Source organism: Podarcis filfolensis (genome assembly GCF_964270895.1).
Source record: "Podarcis filfolensis genome assembly, chromosome: Z".
Lineage (NCBI taxonomy): Eukaryota > Metazoa > Chordata > Lepidosauria > Squamata > Lacertidae > Podarcis > Podarcis filfolensis.
In genome coordinates, this window is record NC_139617.1 from 3,300,218 (window position 1) to 3,306,538 (window position 6,321).

Here is a 6,321-nt window from a genome sequence, read left to right on the forward strand (position 1 = left end):
CAGCCATATAAGCAGATACATCTGGAGAGACCCTGCTCCTCCCCCTGTTTCCCACAGCCTGGTGTAATTACTTTTGGGCTCAGTTCTCTGCACAAGCTAGCTATTGGCAAGACCATACAGTCTCATACTGCGAACCCTGCCTCCATGAAATTAAAGTCATACACATGCCAATGCAGAGCCTTGTCACAGGCTGGGGAGGCTGTTGTTTTAAAGAGACATGCATTGGAATGGCAGGTCTGTGTCTCAGCTTCAAACCCTCCAGCACATCTCATCACTGACCACTCCTGGTGTCACAGGAATGCAGAGACACTCAACTTCTGTAGCTGTATTAATTGCATAATTTGGCATTTTATGACACCCACCTCCCTACAGCATGTAACTATGTCATCAGCTGATTGTCTGATACTGCGCTTCTGTACCTCAGGTGTAGGGAACATTTGCCAGTCCCATGGCCACATTTTCCCATGGTAAGCTTTCTGGGGGGCACTTGCCAGAAGTGGGCAGGGCCAGAGGCAAAAGTGGGTGGAGCAGCAGATGCGACTCTTACCTTTTTACAGTAGGCAGCATTTCAGCCACACAAAAGTCTTAGATTTCTACGCAGACATCTCTCCATCCTTCAGCCTGCAAGCAAGTGGCATTATGAGAACATGCTGCAAATGTGGGCTTGGGAGGGCACATATTGTTTGAGACTCTGTCCTGCCATGCAATGCCCAAAATCTTCCTGATGCAATGCATGTGGATGGCATTGAGGCATTGCTCCTGGCAGTTGCAAGTTGTCCACAACTCACTTCCATAAAGCAACATGTTCAACACACAAGCCAGGTAGAGCTTCATCTTGGTATTAGCATCACATTGTCCCATACCCTTTTGGTGAGGTGAGTTATTGCCATAGCTGCCTTGACAATATGCTTGTCCAGCACAGCATTGATGGAGAGGTTGCTGGTTATGGTGGAACCCAGGTAGACCATAAATAAATAAGTAAATTCACTCTGATCTCCGAAATTTGGGGGAGGGACATTGAAGTAAATGAGCAAATTTATTCTGCCCATGGTTCATCAGTCTCCTCTGAGTTTTGCACCAGGAACAGTGTGTATGCAGTGGACTTGGACTGTTAGGGTGACCAGTTTCTTTCCCAGTTAGTCTTTCCCCCAATCTGGTGCAGAACTATGCGTTCTACTGCTCAGTTAGCAAGAGTACAGTTGGAGCTATCCACGGTCCTGATTGCTGCTTGCTGGGATCTGCTGTGACTAAGTCAGCAGCAAACTGATTTAACTTGACTTGTTATACCTGGACCGAGCTCTGACTGACTGACTTTGACCTGTTCTACTTGGATGGACCTGCTGTGTTGTAATCTGACCTATTTACCTAGATCTGCCTTTCTGCTTGCATCAACCCAGTTCAGCCTCCCTCTCCCTGTGCAGGCCCCAAGCCTCAACAAAAAAGGACCGCCACACTCTCAGCATAACCTAGGAGCATAGCAGGCTGCCTTATTCCTAGTCAGAGCTTTGGCCCATCTTGCTCAGTGTTCTCCACACTGACTGGCAGCAACTCTCCAGGGCTTCAGAGAAAGATCTTTCTCAGCCAAACCTGGCGATGTCAGGCAAAGCAGATGCTCTATCATTGAGCCACAGGTAAGGGAGATATGCATGCTTCCCAGAGCTACTTGGTGGAATGAAGAGCAACATTCAAATGTAATGTTGGAAAGTAAAACAACTGATGTGCCTTGGTGGGCACCTCTGTGAAATGTTAAGCTTACTCCGCTCTGTCTTACATTCCACATATTTCATGAATCAATGCAGCTGTTTTAGAGGGTCAGCTGCAAAGCTCCCCTACCTGGCCTTTTCCATGAAAACAAGAGCAGGAAGGCAGTGGCAATTTCCTAAGTTCATTTGACTGACAAACGCCCAAGGCTTTCTACTGATCTTTAAATATACTTGGAGCCAAATAAATCCTCAGATACCATGACCAGAATATGTAATGCATCACTGCTATATCCCCTTCTCCTATTTCCATGATTCCAGCTGAGCCACAGGACTAGGAGATACCTGTGCAAGTTAATCGATGCGCCCTGGAGCTTGAATGGAGGGGATAGGTCTGACTGCAGGAGTGTCTGTCAGCTTGAATGTAGCTAAAGCTGATGATTTAATACACTAGCTAAAGCAGGGAGAGGCAAGATAGTAGGGCCTTTCCATCAACTCAGCTGAGATAGGCCAGCAGTTCTTGGCTCCTCCTCTCCTTACACTCTTTCTATTCCAGAGGGTCAGTACAAGAACTCTGTAACTAAAGAACTAGTGTAACCAAAGAACTAGTGTTACCTCCCTCCCCTACCAACTCTCCTTCCTTGGAGGTTTTAAAGCAGATGACCATCTGTCATGGATGCTTTAGTTGAGATTCCTGCATTGCAGGGGGTTGGACTAGATGACCCTTGGGGTCCCTTCCAGCACTACAATTCTATGATTCTATGATTCCTTTTGGGTTGGAGCCTGAGCACAGGGTCTGTCTTTTGGCTGATGTTCATAAGCCATTCCTGCAGCCTTTTTGTCAGCTGAAACACAGGGCAAAAATATTTTAAATAAATAATATAAAATCTTGGATCAGGAACACACACAGGATTGGTGTGAGCAAGAAGCTGTGAGGGGAAGAAGGGGTGTGGTGATCAGAGTGTTGGGCTCTGACCTGGGAGACCTGGGTTCAAATCCCTGCTCAGCCATAAAGCTCACTGGGTGACTTTGAGCCACTCCCTGCCTCTCAGCCTAACCTACCTCACAGGGTTGTTGTCAGGATAAAACGGAGAGGAAGAAAGCCATGTGTGCCACCTTGAGCTCACAGGAGGAAAGAAAAGCTATAAATGTGAAAAAGGAGCTTAAGGGTGCCTTGATGTGCCAGCCTTGTAGCTTAAAAAACAACAACCCCGAATGACTGGATGAATCTGAGCACAGCTTTTGAAAGTGATCCTAAGAATGCCATTCTGTTTAATGACTTCTGCAGACCTGTGATATTGTGGGTGGCAATGTACGTAACGTGGAAAAGGACAAACATTTTCAAGTCAGATTATATCCCCAGAGTAAATTAAGTACAAAGTTTGGGTCTATGCATGGTCCTCATTTTAGTTTAAGAGGGGGAGTCCAAGACATTGTGACTACCTAGGCTGTGATTTTGTGCCTACACACACCTGAACACACACAGCCTCCAGTTCCTCCTGTTCCCTGACCTCCCTGTCACAATATTACAAGGTGCCATTTTTCTCACACTGAGCAAGGCTTAGCTAATGGGGCCTCCCACTGCTGCTGTGCCGCCGGCGCGCAATTTCTGTTCTCACCCTGGGGCAAAGTTCTTAACCCGAAGTACTACTTCTGGGTTAGCAGAGGGTGTAACCCAAAGTGTTTGTAAGCTGAGGAGTTTGTAAACTGAGGTACCACTGTATAAAATTATGCAAGGTATGCGGGAAACGACAGTTCTGGTCACCTCACCTACCTCAGAAAGGATATTGTAGAGTTGGAAACAGTTCGGGAAAAGGGCAACCAAATGATCAAGGGACTGAAACAATGTTTCATCGTAGAAAAAGGCTGCTGAGAGATGACATGACCGCAGTTAATAATATTATGCATGTGTGGAGAAAGTGGATAGAGGAAAATAATTCTCTCTCTCTGTACACTAGAACTTGTGTACACTAGAACGAAGTTGAATGCTGGAAGATTCAGGACGGAAAAAAGAAAGTACTTCTTCACGCAGTACATAGATAAACTATGGAACTCCCTCCCACTGGAGACAGTGATGGCAACCAGCCTTGATAGCTTTAACAGAAGATTAGACAAATTCATAGAGGATAAGGTTATCAGTGGCTGCTAGCCATGATGGCTATGTTCTGCCTCCATGGTCAGAAACCACAGAGAAGAGGATCTGGGTGGCCACTGTGAGAACAGTGGACTAGATGGGCCATTGGCATGATCCAGCAGCCTATTCTTATGCTATTAAGTTATACTCAGAGGAGACCTCTTTAAACTGACAGCCTCTCGAGTCATAGGCTTCATATATGCCATACATTTCAAGCACATGGCTGTCCCCTAATTAACTTGGGAGTTGTCACTGAGCTACAGTTCCCAGAACCCTTAACGAACCAAAGACAGCCTTTCAGATTTAACACTGTCCTTGATAAAGTAAGCAAAACTGAGATGCAGAATGGAGAATTCAGACTTGCAAGTAGGAGGCAGTATTTTCAGTCATATATTTCAGTTTTGATTTGTAATGCTTTGTGATACAGATAACTTGCAACTTATGTGCATTTAACGTGTGCATTCAGCTTTATGTGCTTGGGGGAATTGAAAAATTAAAGGGTGCATAAAGAGGATGGGTGTCCAGGGGATAAAACCCTTGCAAATACCACCCACCTTAGAAACCAATGTTTTGACAATACATGATTTTGTCCTTAGGTGCTATCCCCAAAATGAAACTCCAGCGCAAGTTGAGAGCTGTCAGTATTTTGTAAACCACTTAGAGATTTTGATAAAAATGTTAAGCAGTACAGAAACAACCCAAAGCTGCCATCCCATGCACAACTACTGAGGAATCAGTCCCATTGAGTTCAGTTACATTTAGAGCAGTTGCATTTAAATTCTGCTATCTATTCATTCATCCATCCATCCATCCATCCATCTATAAATGAATACTACTTCTAAAAAACTAAATTGCTTCCTTTTGATTTTGCTTGTCAGAACACCATAACTCAACAAACATTGCAGTCCAAAGTAACTCCAAAAAAAAATATGTTTTAGCTAAGTTATTATCAGAGTGGACCAACTAAAATTAATGGACCTAAGTAAGCCATGTCCATGATTTTCAATGGATCTACTTTGAATTGGACTATTATTTGAATCAGCCCTTCATGATCCTCCTGCAAATACCATCATCATCTCATGTCCTTTTCTTACATGCACACCACCCCAGTGCCCCCAGATCTGAACATATTCCCTCTCCTGCTGGAAGCTGGATATTCTGTTCTGTCTTCATGCATTTGATGATGAGCTACAAGAAACTGTCAGATTGCATTACCCTGGACATCCCATGAGTGGACATTGAGGGATGCCCATCTGTTTTGATGTAAGGCATCCAGACAGGTCAGGTTTGCATGCCGCCAACTCATGCCTCTTCTTTTGTCTCCAAAGAGGCTTTTCATGTTAGTTGTTGAAGCATTGGCCACAACTTGCTTATTAAAATGGGGCTGGGAAGGGGAAAAAATATGTGTGTGCATATATAGGTAAAAGGCAAGGGTACAGGTAAGAAATTACACCAGGAAATATGAGGAGGGGGTGCTGGTAAGGGACCATAAGGTACGGCATATGTGCTACCTTCACTACAGTGAAGTGTCACCTGCCATCCTTGAAAATTGGAACAAAATTACTTTGGAACATATGGGACAAATATTCAAACAAATAGACCCTCTTTAATTGAGCAGGTGGGACCCTGCTGTCATCAAACAGAAAGGCATGGTAGATGCCAATATTAATCCAGAGACACCACCCCCACCCCAAAATATTAATTAACTGTAGCAACAATTAAAGGTTTATTAGCAAGATTCCCTGGATGCCTGAGATGTCTCATGTCTCGTGCAGTTATAAATAAATTAAAAGGAAGGTCAGGTTTCATCGTAACCTCCATTGTGAAGACTTCTGTATAGAGGCAGTTTGCCCAAGTAGGGGCATAAACATTTGTAAGATGCTTACTACGTGGGCAGATGATGTGGGTGCTATGCAAGGAAAAAATAGGTATATGAAAGGAGAAATCCTGGATACCAAAATCCAGGATTGGGGAAAGTACTCTTTGGTGAGAGAATCCCAGTGGAGATTCAAAATCACAAAATATGCAGCAAAGGAAAGGGTGGGAATATTGGCTGCCAGACCTTTAAAGTATGCCCCTGTTAGTTCCTGCCAAAGTTTACCCCTAGTATAGAAAAAGACCACACTTTTGGTAAGTTAAAAATGGTGTGATTCAAAGGAAAGCAGAGCAATATGTTTGGTACCTGTTTGGCTGCAGGAGTTGCTGGAAGGAGGCATACAAGACACCACCCAGCTTCCTTAGGGATTCCACTCCTAATCTGTGTAGAGTTTGTGCCTCAGCCTTTTCTTCTTCCAAAGATGTCCCCAAAGGCAGCAGGTATGAACTTTTTCTCAGGGTTTACTCCCCAAAGGCTTCCCCACAGGGCAGTAGAGGTATAGGATCAGAGGTTTTTTATTTTTTTATACTTTTATACTTTGTCACATACCAACAAAATCATAACATTGCTTACATCTTTGCTCATTCTGAGCCTCAACTCCACCCCCCCCC